This window comes from Sapajus apella, unplaced genomic scaffold (genome assembly GCF_009761245.1).
Source record: "Sapajus apella isolate SASKATOON/1434 unplaced genomic scaffold, GSC_monkey_1.0 scaffold55, whole genome shotgun sequence".
Lineage (NCBI taxonomy): Eukaryota > Metazoa > Chordata > Mammalia > Primates > Cebidae > Sapajus > Sapajus apella.
Genome location: NW_022436995.1, coordinates 9,586,427 through 9,602,636, shown reverse-complemented (window position 1 = coordinate 9,602,636; position 16,210 = coordinate 9,586,427). Strand labels below are relative to the sequence as shown.

Sequence of the window (16,210 nt, the reverse complement as noted above, 5' to 3'; positions counted from 1 at the left end):
AAAAAAAAAAAAAAAAAAAAAGAAATATATCGCAATTTCTTTCTGGCTTTTTCATTTCTCTAAAAATGTTTCTGTATGGTACCAATTCTTCTTTGACCATGTGCTTTAGTTTCAGTGCCTGTATCATGGGAGGGTCCACACCATAAAAGAAGTCAAGAGCAGTCTTGAATAATTGGACCTTTCTGCCAGATTGTCTAACGTCAATTCGTTTGCTGGTACTGCTTCTTATATGGCTTCCTCCTCATTGTCAGGCACTGGTTCCAGTTGTCTTCTGTTCATTCCTCTAGAGCGATGTCTATTAGCTCTTGAACTTCTTCAAGAATCATATCTTTTCATTTGTTTGTTTGTTTGAGGCAGGGTCTTGCTCTGTTGCCCTGGCTGGACCTCAGTGGCATAATCATGGCTTTGATGTCTAGGGCTCAAGTCATGGCTTTGATGTCTAGGGCTCACGTGCTGCTCCCACCTCAGCCTCATAAGTAGCTGGGACTTCAGGCATGCACCACCATGCCTTGTTAATTTTTGCATTTTTTGTAGAGATGAGGTTTCACCATGTTGTCCAGGCTGGTCTTGAACTCCTAGGCTCAAGCAATCCACCCACCTTGGCTGCCCAAAGTATTGGGATTACACGCGTGAGCCGCTGCACCCATCCAAGAATCATATTTTGAACCCTTCATTACGACATACCTTTTTTGCATATCCACAGTCTTTCACGATTTCCTTAACTGGCTCTGTGGTAAATCCTGTGAGGTCATGCACAAGTTTTCTCCAATAGCGGGAATTTATTGCATCAGGCTTGATGACTTTCACAGCTTTTTCTGTAACAATGATGGCATCTTCAACACGTAATCCTTCTAGACGTTCATGATATCTCTCTATAGAGCTTATCTTCCTTCGTGTTGACAATCTCTTCCATATAGTACCATGTATAATGGGTAGTGAGTCTTTTTTTTTTTTGAGACAGAGTCTTGCTCTGTCATCCAGGCTGGAATGCAGTGGCATGATCTCGGCTCACTGCTACCTCCACCTCCTGTGTTCAAGCAATTCTCCTATCTCAGCCTCTCTAGTAGCTGAGATTACAGGTGCCCACCACCATGCCCAGCTAATTTTTGTATTTTTAGTAGAGACGGGTTTCGCCATGTTGGCCAGGCTGGTTTTGAACACGTGACCTTAGGTGATCTGCCCATCTTGGCCTCCCAAAGTACTGGAATTACAGGCATGAGGAAAAAATGATAGACTTTTATAATGATCCACTTCCACTTAATGAATAGTAAATACATCTTCTCTTTCTTATGATTTTCTTTTTAAATTTTTAATTAAAAACTTTTTTTTTTTTTTTTAGAGACAGGCTCTTACTATGTTGCCTGGGCTGGTCTCGAACTCTTGGCCTCAAGTGATCTTCCTGCCTGGGCCTCCCAATGTGCTGGGGCTGCAGGCAGAAGCCACTGTGTCCAGTCAGTTTCCTTAATAACATTTTATTTTCTCTAGCTTACTTTATTATGAGAATTCAGTCTTGAACACATGTAACATGTAAGATACATGTTAACTGACTGTTTATGTTATTGGTAAGGCTTCTGGTCAGCAGAGTTAAGTTTTGGGGGAGTTGAAAGTTATATGTGGATTTTCAACTGTGCAGGGGTCAGCACCCCTAACCCTCACACTGTTCCAGGTTTAATTACGTACATATAAATAATTTTGCAAAAGACACTCCAGCAACTGCTAACAGCAATTGCCTCCTAGTGGAGGCACTGAGTGACTGGAAGCTAGGAGGGAGAGGCAGACCTTCCACTGCAGGTCCTTTGCTTCTGAAGTTTAAACTGTCCAACTGCGATGCTTTGCCTGAATATAAAAGTGCTTATTTATAAATAGATAAGTTATTCTGAGTGGGGAGAGTTGTATGCATGTGGATATTGGTGGGCGAGGGCAATCCAGAGGGAGGAACAGCCGGGCCAAAGGCGTGTAGGAGAGAAAGCTGGCTGCAAAGCCGCCCGTGCCTGAGGACAGTGGTGGCACTCCACCAACATCGCACGGGGGCTCATCGGGCCTTCTTGTTGCGTTCCGACAGTGGGGGCATTTCACCGTCCCAGGTATAAGCTCTCTCTGGACAGGCCCGTGGCCACTGTGTTGGGGCACTTTATCTCCTCTGTTTCATTTACACCTTGCTCCACTCCCAAGGAGTAGGGCTTAGGAATGATGTCTACTGGACAGAGAAGAAGAATGAAGCTCAGAGAGGTTAAGTAACTTGCCCAAGGTCACATAGCCATTAAGCAGCCTGGGTGGACCTAGGGCTGTATATTCCTTCCTCTTTAGAATTCTATGGATCAGGGTGAGAAAAGGTGGGGAGTGGGTGGAAAGAGTTAAGCACCCAAGAGTGAGCAACCAGGCTCTTCCCTGGATTTTCTCGGCCAGCCCCCTCCCCCTTCTACCCAGGTAGTTATCTGGCCTGGGCCCCATGCACAACCCCCACTCTTCCCCCTCCTGCTGGCCGAAGGCAGGAAGGAGGCACAGATGGCAGGCGGGGAAGAGGCCCCCAGCCAGGCTCACCCAGCTGTCGCTTTGGAGAGCACCATGCATCTCACCCTCCTCCTCCTCCATTGAACAATTGGGAGCTGGCCAGCCTGGCCCCAGCTGTTCCCTCTTCCTGGTCCAGGGATCCTACCGACCCAAGCTTCCGGGGCTTCTGTCTCCAGGGAAGGAGAAGCGCAGAGTTTCAGAAAGTCAGAGCTGGCAAGACCTCAGAGGACAACGGGCCCAACATCTCGTTTTACGGATGGGGAAACTGAGGCCCAGAAAGGCAAAAGAACTCGCCCAAGGTTACAAAGAACCAGGCAGAGAAGCTAGGCTTCCTAACTGCCAGTGAAACGTACGAGTTTGGGGTGCCCCACAGGAATGAGGGGTGCTCAGGTCTACTGCATTGCCCCCTTCCCACCAACTTTCAGCCGGAACAGTTCTGCCTGTCCTGATTTTATACAATAATATTCCCCTCTGATTTTATTTTCACAGTCTTTAATCTGGGGCCACAGACCCTGCTGGGAGGTTTGTGAGCTTGGGCAGGAGAAAATTTACATCTATATTTTCACCAGCCTCTAACTGAAATCTCACACTGCTTTTGTGCATACGTGTAGGCAGCAGCCCCCCGACAGGATCAGCTGAACCTATAATGTGTTCATCAGTAGACACCACAGATATTTTCAGTTCTCTTCTGCTACTATCATCTCAAAATATTTATGCTCATCACGACTTTGAAATTAGCTTCATGACTGTGTCCTACACGGTCATAGTTCGTAATGCATCGATATAAAAGCACTTCTAATACAGCACAAATCTGGTATACATTTTGATAACTGTATTTCTTTTCCTTCTTTTTTTTTCTTTCTTGAGACAGGATCTCATTTTATCACCCAGGCTAGAGTACAGTGGCACGAGCGCGGCTCACTGCAGCCTCCACCTCCCCGGGTTCGAGTGATGCTCCCACCTCAGCCTCCCGAGTAGCTGGAACTGCTAGCCTATGCCACCACACCTGGCTAATTTTTTTGTATTTCATAGAGATGGTGTCTTGCTCTGTTGCCCAAGCTGGTCTCAAACTCCTCGGCCCAAGCAAGCCTTCCACCTTGTCTCCCAAAGTGCTGGGATTACAGGCGTAAGCCACTGTGCCTGGTCTGTGTTTCAGTATAATTGGTTTCTTTTGTAATCCTATTTTGTATACTTAAAAACTTTATTCTGTGAAGGGGTCTACGGATTTTTCTAGACTGCCAAAAGGAAGTGTGCCTGACTCCCGAAAAAGTTAAGAATCTGTTTTATTTGAATAAAAGTACTCAAGGGCCGGGCGCCGTGCCTCACACCTGTAATCCTAGCATTTTGGGAGGCCGAGGTAGGCGGATCACAAGGTCAAGAGTTTGAGACCAGCCTGGCCAACATGGTGAAACCCTATCTCTATTAAAGATACAAAAAATTAGCTGGGCATTGTGGTGGAGCGTCTATAATCCCAGCTACTCAGGAGGCTGAGGTAGGAGAATTGCTTGAACCCAGGAGGTGGAGGTTGCCATGAGCCAAGATCATGCCATTGCACTCCAGCCTGGGTGACAGGGCAAGACTCTGTCTTAAAAAAAAAAAAAAAGTATTCAAAATAAAAGTTAATACTTCTGATTACAATTTTTGATTAAAAAAGAATACTTTTTGAATAAAGAGTATTAAAAATAAAAGTTAAAAACTCAAGTTTGCAAACTTTTGTACTCTGTCTGTGACTCATAACATGAAAGCAGAATTCTCATGAGATAAATGAGCAAACTGTGGATCAGGGGACTGCACCCTAGCTGGGAAGTGTGCATCAGAGCCCCGCAAGCCAGGATCACACCAGCAGACTTGCACTGAGAGGTGTGTCCTGAGCCAGGCTCCTTCCATGCTTTACGAAACACCTCACTGACTCCTCAGCGTAGCCTCGGGATGAGGACTAGCATGTTTCTCATTGTGCAGCCAAGGAAACTGAGGCACAGCTGCATTAGATAACTTAGATAACTTGCCCAAAGAACATGGCTAGCAAACGGTATAGTCAGGATTTAAAGCCAGGCCAGCTGATGCAGACCCTGCACCCCTAACCCCGGGGCATACTGCCTCTTTGTCTAGGTAGATAGAAGCCTCTCACGGAAGTCCCTAAGGTGTTGCTGTTGTTTGGATTCTTCTCTTGGTGGGGGAGAGGGAGCGGGAAAAATGGGATTGTCCTGAAACGTTTGCTGTTCTGAAGCGTTTGGCACATGGGGCACTAACTAGCTGTGCAACCTTGACCAAGTGTCTTGCCCTCTCTGGGCCTCAGTGTCGCCATCTATAAATTGCAGCGTTCTAAGCACATACCCTCCACCTCTCATGCTCACCTGACGACCCACTTGGAAACTCAGGCAAAGGTTGCTTAGCAACTGAGGTCTTGGCTGAGAGGAATGGAAAGCAGGGAGACAAGAAGTGGTATGTGATGCTGATGTCACAGAGCTGTCTCTTGGAAGAGGCTGTGAATGCTGGGACCAACACTTCCTCTCACACCCCTCCATCATGTCAAGAGCCTTGGGATGGGAGCTGGGGGCAGGGACATGACGAAGGCCATTCCGGAAAAGGAAACTGCCCTAAGGACTAAATCAGGCCTCAGGTTTTTCAGGCGCGGCAAACAGGTGGCCATTGTTCTGGAAGGTGCCAGAAGAAAGGCCTCGGCCAAGGCCTCTGGGCCGCAGCTGCCCCCAGGGAGATGCTCTGTTTCAAGTCAGGTGACTTTAGTTCCTCTCCCCAGGCCCTTCCTGCACCCTAAATCAGTTTTGTTCCTTGAAGTACTGAGAGTCACGGACACATAAGGAGAGTGCTTCCAAAGCTACAGGCTCTGACAAGACAGGACAGGCAAGTCTCTACCTGGCCTCCTGGTGGGAGGGCTTGGGGACATCCACACAGGATGACCTGTGTGCACAGATCTCGTGCAGGCTGAAATTCCACTATGACCAACACAGTCCTTTGGGTCTCAAGAGTTCGATCTTAAATCTCACCCTATTCTTAACCAAATGCAAATATCCTTGGTAAAGGAAAGCCATTGTTACCATCCACACGTTAGCACATGTGAGTTTGGATTCTGAGAAATGGCTCAGGGCAAGGATTCTGGGGAAGGAGGTCAGAGGGTGTCCAGGCATATCATGTAACCTTGGATAAGACACTTCTCCAAATCAGTTGGGTGTGGTGGTGTGCATCTGTTGTCCCAGCTACTCAGGAGGCTGAGGCAGGAGAACTGCTTGAACCTGGGAGACAGAGGTTGCAGTGAGCCCAGATCGTGCCACTGCACTCAAGTCTGGCCAACAGAGAGAGACTCTGTCTCAAAAAAAAAAAAAAAAAAAAAAAAAAAAGACGACACTTCTCCTTTTTGAGATCGGGACAAAGTACTTGAATACACATCCCTGGGGTCCCCTCTGACTCTGGCATTGTGTCAGCGTAAGGCTGGGATTAGGGCACTGGAGAGGGGGGCCAGTGAGAGGTACAGACTGTGAGGACTGTGTGACTTCAGGCTGGCTTGGAGCAGAGAACTCAAGTTCATTCAGTGGGGCTGTGCATCTGCGCCAGCTAGACTCCACAGAGCCCCCGTCTCAGTTCCAGCACCGTTTTCTCCCACCAACCTGGATCGTTTAATAACAGAAGCAATATAGCCCGGATTTGTTGAGCACTTGCTTTATGCCAGGCACTGCGGTAAAACCGTTACACGCTGGCCAGGTGCGGTGGCTCACGCCTGTAATCCCAGCACTCTGGGAGGCCGAGGTGGGCAGATCACAAGATCAGGAGTTCGAGATGAGCCTGGCAAACATGGTGAAACCCCATCTCTACTAAAAACACAAAAATTAGCTGGGCGTGATGGCGGGGACCTGCAGTCTCAGCTACTCCAGAGGCTGAGGCAGAAGAATCGCTTGAACCCTGGAGGTGGAGGTTGCAGTGAGCCGTGATCGTGCCTTTGCACTCTAGCCTGGGCAACAGAGTGAGACTCTACCTCAAAAAAACAAAAAACAAAAAACCTTTACATGCCTTCCCTCATTAAACCCTGGCAGGCAGCCCAACTCCAGATAAACAGGCAGGCTGGCTTGGGAGGGGCATCCGCAGGCTCTGTGACAGCCGTGGACCCTCCCTAGAATCCCCCACCTCCAGGCACCCAGCCTGGCATCGCCACCTCAGCCATGCCTCCCTGGAGACCCTGCACCACCATCCCTGTTCCCTTTTAGGCACAAATGACTTGCCTGCGGGTGGCTTCCTCTCGAGGTGGCTCTCTGCTAGGAATACTCACGGACTGTGCCAGACAGCAGCAGCAGAAAGGCCGAAGGCAAGCCCCCCACTTGCTGGCCACAGGCTCCAAAGCCCACCAAAGCTAACTGGCTTGCTAGGACAGGGAGGCCCGGAGATGGGCCCAAGTCATGGGCGTCCTCATGGCTCCCGTTTACTAGTAGGTGCTGTGGGCCAGGCTACTTGCTAAGCACTGTATACGGCACCTTGTTTAATCACCTCAGCACCCCGAGAAACACACGCTATTATTATTTCACAAACAGGGAAGCTGAGAAACAGATGTTGGATGCCTAGAGTTTCACAGCCAAGGGGTGACGCTACAGCTTCCCAAGGTGTGGGAGGTTCCAGGCCTTGACAGGAAAATGGGTAGCGGACCAGGCAGACTGGCAGATGCTTCAGGGGCCAGGCCAGAGCCTCTGGGCAGAGTTAGAGCCCATGGCCTGACTTCACAGAGTCCTAGTGAACCAGCTACTGTCATTTTCAGCCTCCCTGGCTCTGCAAAGAATGGGAGGGATGGAGCCAGGAAGACAGCTCAGCTGTAGACCCCGGCCCAAGGCAGAGGGATGGATTCTTTGACCTCCCATGTCACCCACCAGCCAGGCTGCATCAACAGCCCCCTGGACTCCAAATCCAGAGAACGCCCATTCCATAACCTTGTGATAAAATGACAGAGCGACACTGCCATTTCTGCTGAAGGGCTTGCCTTCACTTTCCTCAAAAATCAGCAGCCATTCTTCCAAAAAAGGAAAAGCAGAGGCAAGGCTGTCAATCTCAGGCCTCAGACGAATGAGACAAAGTTACGACTTTTCTCTTTGAAGCGCTTTTCTCCTCCCTTTTCCAAAGTCACTTACTGTACATCCAGGCTGTCATGGGCTTTGAGATGCAAATTGCACCAAGCGGAAGGCAGCTTGAAGAACAAAGAACGATTGAGGAAAGATCTGAAAAATGGATTTGGAAAAGGCTCTCTGAATTCCCTTGGAGAGGCGGAGACCTCACTGCAGTGCGGTGATGAAGGTTCAGGCATTTTTTTTTTTTCTGGGGGAGAGAAGGTTTGAGGAGCTCAGAGCTGATTATGGGGGAGTGATGGGGTGTTACAGAAATCTGGAATGGGAACGAAGGCTTTGAGTGGGCAAACAAAATATGATTTTAGTACAGTCCTCAGCCACTGAGCTGGGCACCTTTCCTCCCGACCCTTCTTTTAATATTAGGCCTTAGACATGCTGTGAGCTGTGGAGCTAATGGATCCACCAACTTCTAGATTCAACTCCAGAGTTAGGACCAGTCAGGTCATACAATGCCATTCTAAGGGCTTTTAAGGAAGGATGCAGCCCCTTTCAGTCTGGGTAGCCTCTGCAGCCCGCTGCATTCTCGCTGGGATCTGGTGGGGATGGGCTGCCAGGATTAGCAAAGAGACCCGTCTCAGGGGAGATGGGAATCTGCCTCTGTGACTGGCCATAGCTCAGCCCAGTGGCCCTTGGCTAAGGACCTACTGTGAGCCAGCCCCTGTGCTGCAAACCAGACAAGTTCCCCACGCCTGTGGGCTCTCGGTCCAAGAGGGGCAGCCAGCTGGACTAGAAACTCCATGTGGTCAAGACTTGGTCTTGTTTACTGCTTCCTCTTTGGTCCCGGAACTCTGACCGAGACCTGGCGGGCTTTCAATACCGGTCTGTTGGATGGATGGCTGGGTGTGTGGGTGGGCCAGTTTTGCCTCCAGACTGCAGGAGCGATGCTATCTTGTCTGGACCTCTGCTCCAGGACCCTCCCCTGCTTCCCCTTGCCAACTAGAATTGTTGCTTCATTCCTTCAAAGAGGAAGCATCCCCATGATCTGCTGCACTTGTATGGAGTTTGGAAATACCTACTTGGCTTTCCAAAGAGATGGACACACGGGGTATCAGCCCATCAGCGAGGTATAATAAAATGTTTGTTGAATTAACATTCATGGAAATCCTCTAAGACATCCAAATGGCAGCAGTAAAAATACAAGGCATATTTATAGAAATGCTTCCCTGTAATCCTCTGTAAGGTGGGCAGGCACATGGCTGGGAGGGCCCTGGGCTAAATTCTGGCTGCTACTTCTGGGCTGTGTGGTCTTGAAGGAGTTACTTGACTTCTTTGAGCCTCTGTTTCTTTATCTGTAAAATGGGGAGAATAAGTATACTTTCATCATAGAACTTGAGGTGAGACTCAAACATAGCAGGTCTGTTAGATCCTTAAAAGCTCCTCAGGTCACACTACTGTGGTGAAGAAGGAGAATGTACTGACCTAGCCCCAGAGACCTGGTGTACAGCTTGGACTGAGCATGGCTGGGTTAGAGGGAGAACCCAGACTCTTGATATCTAGGTCAGGTTTCTTCTCTTTCTGCCAGGTGCCAGTTGGGGCAGCAGTAGCTCTGTTTCTAGCCCTGGTTTTCCTGTGGCCTGGAGGTGGCAGGCAGTCATGGTGGAGCGCAGCAGGACCCTGGGGAGGCCCCAGTGGTTAATCAGGCTGCTGGGCACAGGGCCTGCTCTCTGGAATATTCATGAGGCCCCTCCAGCTGTGCCAGGCAATCAGGGTGCTGATTGGTCCCCCATCTGCAGCTTAACATTCCACTCGAGAGCCCGAGGCTGAATGTTAACTAGGGAAAAAACTGGTACTGGTCTTCACAGGAGCAGCCTGAATAAGACACCCGGGGAAGACAGATCCGCTCCTTTGAGATCTACCAGCCAGAACGTATCTGTTTACCAGCATCACAGGGCGGTGGAAAGAATCGAGGATTCAGAAATAAGTGAGCTGGTTTGGGGTCCATACTGTAGGCCTGGCTCTGCTGTCTCAGCCTCCCCAAGTGTGAAGTGCGGATGGATCTACCCACCTGCTAAGAGGATCAATGAAGACAGAGTTTGCTGGAACTGAGAGTGCTATACAAAGGCAAAGCATCATCCCACGATGATGGTTGGTAGTTTTTGTGAACATGGCTTCCTACTCTGTGGAAGAATTTTTAATCATAAATATGGAAATCTCAAGCAAGCTGGCTTTGAAGGGAATGGATCAAGGAGAGAAAAGCTCTGTGGAAGCTTCTGAGCCTCCCTCAGGAGGTGCGGCCTCGGGACAGGGATTTTGGGATCCTGGGCAGGTGTTATTTTCTCTTCTAGTCCAAATCTCTTAGAAAAGCAAGCTAGGAATGAGGGGAGATGCTGGACAGGAGAGGGAAAGAAATTTAGAGAAGAACTACCAAAGTAGACAGTTCTCTGCGGCCTGTTTGCTCAAGACAAGACTGAATGGGTACACTGCATCCGTTGAGCGTAGGGACAAGACCGTCCCACCATCAAGTCACAGCTCATCGCTAACGCTCAAAGTGATGATTTGCAGTCACCAAGAAACGGCCAGAATCTTTTCCGTGTTTGTACTGAAATACAGGAGACTGATTTCAGGGAGATTTCTATAAAACTAAGGAAGGAGAAGCTGGAGCTAAAATAATCTGATCCTTTTTCTTCCTAGAAAATTGGCCAGCGTGGAACAGCATCTCCACTGCTGCCATATCAGCCACGGGTTCTGCCTCTCTCCTCCCACACCCCCAGCACCAACCAGGAGGCAGCCCTACGCCTGCAGGCCCAGCCCTGGCCACAGGAGGCGGTAGAGGGACGGCCGTGGCTTGGGCGGCCAGGGAAACCAACGCTGGCTCGAGCACCTAAGCCACCCACTTTGGAGGAGGGACCCTGCGTCCCACAGTCCCCAGAGTCAGGGTCCTGCCTCAAACTACGTGAGCCTCGCAGATCAAAGAGCTGCCTCACCCTCCCACGGAGTCAGGAGTCCACCCCATCCCTCCCCATGCCTTTCACTCTGGGTCCTGCAGTTCTGCCTGAACTTTCTGCAGCGAGCCCATACTCAAGCATGACTCTGGGAGGAAACATTTGCAACATACACAAGGGAGGGCTGATGCTCAAGGTAGATGAGAACATCCATCTGGCCGGAGGGCAGCAGGCAAACCGAGCAGACGGGGCCCCTCGTCCGTGCCCGGGTGCATATCCTGCACTGAGCCCCTCTCCAGCCTGCAGGGCCTCTGAAACTTCAACGGCTCCCACTTCGCTTCAGCGAATGCCTTTTTTTTTTTTTTTTCAAAAGTACAAAACGTTAAGTGCTCCTTGTAAGAAATTTAGATCATACAGGCAAGGTAAAAGAAAATTAAAGAGCACTCATGGCCCCAGTACTTTGGAGATAACTTCTGACACTTGATGTATGTCTTTGCAGTCACTTCCAGATACGTAAATGGATAGATCTATTTTTAATGTAATTAATCATATATTGCATTTCTTCACATAACAGTGTATCACATAAACAGTTTTCTCTGGTTAAATATTACTCTGTGTCGTTGGTCCTCAGTGTATGGTCTGGGGATGCCTGGAGATCCCCAAGACCATTTTATGCAGTCCACTGGGTCAAAAGTATTCTCCTAATAATAAGACATCATCTGTCATTTCACTCTCCAGTGTAGAGTGGGGTTTTCCAAACACTGCATGGCGTGTGATATGCAAAGCCAGCCAGCTGTTTTCTAATAAGCCAGACTGATATTAAAGAGATTTGCAAAAGTGTAAAATGATGCTATTCGTCTCAACTTTTTGTCTTAAAAAATAGTTGTTATTATTATTGTTATTATTATTTTTTTGAGAAGGAGATTCACTCATTGCCCAGGCCGGAGGGCAACGGTGCGATCTTGGCTCACCACAACCTCCGCCTCTCAGGTTCAAGCGATTCTCCTGCCTCAGTCTCCCGAGTAGCTGGGATTACAGGCATGTGCCACCACGTCAGGCTAATTTTGTATTTTTAGTAGAGACAGGGTTTCTCCATGTTGGCCAGGCTGGTCTCGAACTCCCGACCTTGGGTGATCCACCCACCTCGGCCTCCCAAAGTGCTGGAATTACAGGCATGAGTCACCACACCTGGCCAAAAATAGTTATTTTTAATAAAATGTTTTTCAGGAGAACTTATCATTATGTAAGTTATGAAACAGATTTATAATTATGTAAGTTAATAAATGCATATTTTAAAAGTTATTCATTTTTATTTAGAATGTGCTAAATATCGATAGAAATAACTCATATAAACGAAAGTTCTTTGGGATCCTCAGTAATTGTTAAAAGTGGAACGTGATCCTGAGACTGAACGCTGGAGAATGAGACTGCTCTACAGCATCATTTTAATGACTGCATAGTGTCCCTTTGTGTGGCTCTCCCCTAATTTCTGTACCCCATTTCCTTACTGATGGACTTGCAGGTTGTTTCCAGCCTTTTCACTGTCATAAAAATATTGCAGAGCTGGTCACGGAAGCGCATGCCTGTGAGTACTAAATCACATACAAAGGCTGCTGCACTTTGGGAGGCCGAGCTGGGCGGATCATCTGAGGGCAGGAGTTCAAGACCAGCCTGACCAACATGGAGAAACCCCATCGCCAATAAAAATACAAAATTAACCAAGCATGGTGGCGCATCCCTGTAATCCCAGCTACTCAGGAGGCTGAGGCAGGAGGATCACTTGAACCCAGGAGGCCGAGGTTGCAGTGAGCCAAGACCGGGTCATTGCACTGCAGCCTGGGCGACAGAGCGAAACTCTGTCTCAAAAAAAAAAAAGAAAAAAAAAAGCTGCACAATCATTTAGTACGCATATAAACTGAAAACTTCTTGAAATGAGAGAAAATAACAGAAATCAATTGGTAGTGTGAGTTGTCACAATGAGTCCATGATTAATCAAGTTAAAGGAAATGTATTATACAGCATGTGAACAAAGTTTTAAAAAAGATGTATATTAAATATATCTTATACATATATATGTATATTTATATAACATACTTCTATATAGAAAGAAACTCAGTAAAGAGCACCTTCTTTCCTGCTGTCCATGAAGTCCTTACAAAGCCCGATCATATTCTAGACCAGTGCTACTCACAGTATAAAACATTTATTACCATTACAGAAATTGAGAGGAAGCATTTAGAAATGTTTAAGCAATTTGACAGAGAAATTTTATTTCTATTGAGTATAATAAAAAATTGAAGCTTATAAAAATAATCAAGTACTAAAAAATGCTGCACACATATTTTGTAAACACACTTAAGACTATTTCTGTAGGATGAATTCCTAAAGTGGAATTGCTAGGTCAGTAGGCACGCACCCTTAACTATTAATAGAAATTGCCAGCTTGCCTCATTTACATCTTATCAAGAGTGTATTTGAGCACCTGCTCGCTCACACCTTTGGCAATACTGAAGATTATTACTCTTTTAAATCTTTTCCAATTAGTAGGTTAAAATATATATTTTTGTCTTCTGTGAATTGCTTATTCATATCTTTTGCTTATCTCTTTCTCTTTCTTTCTTTCTCTCTCCTTCCTTTTTTTTTTTTTTTTTTTGAGCTGGAGTCTTACTCTGTCACCCAGGCTGGAATGCAGTGGCACGATCTCTGTTCACTGCAACCTCTGCCTCCCAGGTTCAAGCACTTCTCCTGCCTCAGCCTCCCCAGTAGCTGGGACTACAGGCACACGCCACCACACCTGGTTAATTTTTGTATTTTAAGTAGAAACAGGGTTTAACCATATTGGTCAGGTTGGTCTCAAACTGTTGACCTCGGTGATCCACCTGCCTTGGCCTCCCAAAGTGCAGGGATTACAGGTGTGAGCCACCACGCCCAGACTCTCTCTTTTCTTCCTTCCTTCCTTCCTTCCTTCCTTCCTTCCTTCCTTCCCTCCCTCCCTCCCTCCCCCCCTCCTCCCTCCCTCCCTCCCTCCTCCCTCCCTTCCTTCCTTCCTTTCTTTCTTTTCTTTTGACACAGGATCTTTCTCTGTTTCCCAGGCTGGAGTGCAGTGAAGTGAAAATAGATCACTGCAGCCTCCAATTTCTGAGCTCAAGCAATGCTCCCACCTCAGCCTCCCAAGTAGCTGGGACTTCAGGGGCAAGCCACCATGCCCAGCTAATATATATATTTTTTAATTTGTAGAGACAGGGTCTCAGGGTCTCACTATGTTGCCCAGACTGGTCTCCAACTCCTGGGCTTAAGTGATCCTCCTGCCTTGGCCTCCCAGCATTGGGATTGCAGGCGTGAGCCACTGTGCCTGGTCCCAGTCTCATTTTTCCTTTGGGTTCTTTTTCTTATTGATTTTTCTGGAACTCTTTATATATTCTTTTCAGAAATACTTTGTCTATTATATATTGCAAATATCGTAGTCAAGTATGTGGCTTGACTTTTCATTTTGTTTAGATGTCTCATTGTAGTACAGAAACTATTTTTTAAAAATATATTCTAATCTATTAATCATTTCTTTTATGATTTGGGGGATTCCTGTCTTTCTTAGGAAGCCTTTCTTCGTTGCATGATTTTAAACATGCGCTCCATTTTCCTCTAATACACTTGTAGCTTTTCTTTCTTTTCTTTTCTTTCTTTTTTTTTTGAAATGGAGTTTTGCTCTTGTTGCCCAGGCTGGAGTGCTGGCATGATCTCGGCTCACCACAACCTCCACATCCCGAGTTCAAGTGATTCTCTGGCCTCAGCCTCCCAAGTAGCTGGGATTACAGGCATGCACCATCACCCTCAGCTAATTTTGTATTTTTAGTAGAGACAGGGTTTCTCCATGTCAGTCAGGCTGGTATCAAACTCCCAGCCTCAGGTGATCCACCCTCCCAAAGTGCTGGGATTAAGGCCATGAGCCACTTTGCCTGACCTCTTTTCTTTTTTTAGTGTTTATATCTTTAATGCATCTGGAATTAATTTTTGTTATGGTGTGAGGTGTTGACTGTTGACCCTTGTGAACCTAAAGTGGAACATGGCAGGGTGCCAGCAATGGGTTTGAGCCTCAGTAAGAACCAGCCCACCTGTTCCTGGGGACCTGCAGGCCTGGATGGATGGAGCTGACCGCGTGCCTGAGGCAACAGAGGCCCGAGGCCATCGGATTCGGGAGGGAAGGGAAATGCTTGTGAGGATCCTTCTGAATGCGTTAGAGCAGCTGTGAGCCTTTGCCAAGCTGACCAGCAGAGCAGATAGCTTTCCCAGAAAAGTAACCAAACATCATTAACGTGATGTGTGGTTCACTAGGAGCTTCCGTCTATCATCTCGCTTAAGGCCAACGTGGCAGATGTAGGCAGAGGAGGGTTTCTGATCCTGCTTTTTACCATTACAGGAAAATAAGGGTCGGAGAGGTGAAATGACATGCACACAGTCACAGGCTGGCAAGTGCAGAATCCAGACCTCCCGCCACCAAGTTCATGCTCCTTAGACCTCTCTGTGCACCAGGCTCTGTCCTCAGTGTCCCCGCAGCTGCCTCTTTGGTGGAAAGGAAAATCTTTTCCAAATCTGTGCCCCCCCACTGTGGGTAGGAGAGACTGGAAAAATCCATCCTCCACTACCAGCTGACAGTGAATTTTGAGAACCGAAGCTTCCTTCCACATGCACCTCTTCCTCCCCCTGAGCGATTTGGCGGAGGGTGGGAGTGGGGATGAGTCAGCCTGGGAAGGGGGAACTCAGCCATAAACAAGTGGGACTGACAGCGAGCACTTTCCCTGAAGCGCGTGACCTCCCACGGGCCTCTGGGGACTCCGCCTGAATGGCTATGGCTTAAAAATTTCATGATCTAGGCTTTGCAGATTTAATCTGCTATATTCATGTAAGCAGCCACAGAAAGGGGAAACTCTTTAGATAGGAGATGGAGGATGGGGAAGAAGGTAAATTATTTCCAGTCTCTCAGTGGAAAGCAATTAAAAAAAAAAATGAGTGGGCTGGGCTCGGTGGCTCATGCCTGTAATCCCAGTACTTTGGGAGGCTGAGGCGGGTGGATCGCCTGAGGTCAGGAGTTTGAGACCATCCTGGCCAACATGGTGAAACCTCTCCTCTACTAAAATTACAAAAATTAGCTGGGTGTGGTGGCACGTGCCTGTAATCCCAGCTACTTGGGAGGCTGAGGCAGGAGAATGGCTTGAACCTGGGAGGCGGAAGTTGCAATGAGCCGACATCGTGCCATTACACTCCAGCCTTGGGGACAGAGCAAGACTTCATCTCAAAAAAAAAAGAGTGGATCATTTTTGCAGTTGCTTGGTGTATAATACCTATGGCTGGGTCTTCATCCCTTCCGGCTCCAAACCAAGAGAACACTCAGGACTCAGGACACAGAGTGGTAAAGCTGGACCTGGTCTTGGATATCAGAGTGTTCCACTTCTTCAGGGAATGGAATCTTGTGTACACCAAGGGAGTGACTTGTCCAAGGGCACGCCTTTAGGCAAGCTCTGGAAAGTGATCTTAGGCCTGCTGGGTCCAGCACCCGCACCTGTTCTGCTGAATCTCGGGAAAACCCTAGAGAAGGCATGGTCACTAGACGCTTGATGAGGAAGTAAAAGGTGAGAACTCAGAGAGAAGTAGGGGCATCAGGCCTAAGAGAGACCAAGGAGGGCTTCTCTCTGCCCTGGGGCT

At 47.9% G+C, this 16,210-nt stretch overlaps 1 protein-coding gene across 4 annotated transcripts in view; it reads right to left on the bottom strand.

The window, feature by feature from the left end:
• The window catches only part of CORO2B (coronin 2B), a 153,334-nt gene that overhangs the window by 62,276 nt on the left and 74,848 nt on the right, over positions 1-16,210 (bottom strand). The gene's annotated exons all lie outside the window — the stretch shown is intronic.